At 42.8% G+C, this 1,722-nt stretch overlaps 1 pseudogene; it reads right to left on the bottom strand.

The window, feature by feature from the left end:
* Positions 1–407: 407 nt before the first annotated feature.
* Positions 408–1,517, bottom strand: LOC114578526 (annotated as a pseudogene).
* Between the last annotated feature and the right edge of the window lie 205 nt (positions 1,518–1,722).

Genomic DNA, 1,722 nt, shown 5'->3' with positions numbered 1-1,722 from the left:
TCATGAAACAGTTCGAGCTACTCGAATTCTGCCACGTACAAAGGAAAAAGAACGACAAGGCAGACGCATTAGCCATTAGCCAAGTTAGTAGCCGCTCTAGCAGCCCCCCGATGGCAGAACAGAAGTCATTATACATGACAGGGTCCTTTTCCCAGACCTGAAAGAACTTATCCAGGATTGCAACGTCCATAGTGGAAATGGCTCCCTGCATGGAAGTCTCTATTGAAAATTGGAGACATTCTTTTCTTAGACTTTCAGCACGGCGGATGGCCAGAATAAAGCCACAAAAGAACCCAGCTTCGAAGGAGGTTGCCCCAGTATGTGTATTTCAATGAAACTTGATACAGAAAGTCTTATGACTAGCTGTGGCTGAGATGTTTGTCTAGTGATGAAGCAAGAGGCAAGCCATGTACGAAGTACATTCAGGGGTGTGTGATGCCCACCAGTCTGGGCCAAAGATGCGAGTGAAGCTCAAACAGATGGGGTACTACTGGCCTACAATGGTCCAGAATTGTATGGACTATGTGAAACACTGCAACATTTGTCAAATATACGGAGACTATATGCCAAACCCCTTGCCCCTGTTCCATGGCTGAAAAAAAAGGCAATAGTTGCTGCGTCACCTTATCTTACAACTAAGGCGATGATTTCATTTCTTCTACCGCGCAACAAGACTACAAATGCAACATTGAAAACTCGCCTTTGTTTGCTCTCTGCATCGTAAGAGCGTCCCTCCCCGGGACGTTGGCTGCTGTGTCTGTGTACGAAGCTCGCACTTGTTCTATCCATCTTATTGTTCAATCCATAAACTGGTCCCACTAGCTGGGTCTTTTACCACTCGACCGATCGACTAAAACCAATTCTTGGAAAAGGTCGATCAATGAGTTTTTTCTTCTCCCGCAGTCTCCTTCATCGCAACGATTCTTCCCCGTTCAAGAATCACTGTTTTCGTGATCGAATGACGAAATAGATATACGAACTGTATAGGAGCATTCGCTGGAATGGGATAAGTTATTCTTTGATAGGAAAAAAATGGGATCGTAGAATCCACTAAGGATGCAATAGGTATTTGTGATCGATCAGCTTCCAGTATGACCGAAGACTTTCTATCTGCATCCAGAAGAACTACACAATCAGGTTGTTGGTTCGACCCGTCATTGATCTTCTTCTTTCTCGAACGGATTTGTTTCGGACTTGAACAAGAATTGTCAAAAAAGCCCCCGATCCTCCATTGAGAATCATTTGATACAGCTCGCCATCTCTTCATGATCTCAGATAGAAAGAATTCTTGTTCTTGAAAAAGAAGGAACGGCCTTTTGACGAATGGGAGATCCTATAAAATGAAAGCGTTTCGTAAAAAAAGAAGTGTCTTGTCTGAATCGAGAATTAGCAATTCCATTTCTGGAACCACATAGATAAACTTTGAAATGGTGAGCAGCTACCCGACGGCCGAGATGTGCGTTCGTACTAAGTAATTTTTGACAAACTATAGAAGATGGATTGTCATTTTGCTTTTCCTTTCTCGAGAGACAGGTAATCAGTCAGATCATAGAAGAGGTTTGCTGCACTTTCAGTGGACGAGATCTATTTTGATTATGTATGAAAAATCTACTTTTGAAAATCAAGAGATTCTTTGGAATTGGAAATACACGAGAGGTCTCGAGGTCATAAAAAAATCCTTGCTTGATGCGAGCCACTCCGAAGGCTTCAACTTCAAAAGAA

This window comes from Dendrobium catenatum, unplaced genomic scaffold (genome assembly GCF_001605985.2).
Source record: "Dendrobium catenatum unplaced genomic scaffold, ASM160598v2 original_scaffold_64051, whole genome shotgun sequence".
NCBI classification, from domain to species: domain Eukaryota; kingdom Viridiplantae; phylum Streptophyta; class Magnoliopsida; order Asparagales; family Orchidaceae; genus Dendrobium; species Dendrobium catenatum.
This window is presented reverse-complemented; position numbering and strand designations above follow the sequence as displayed.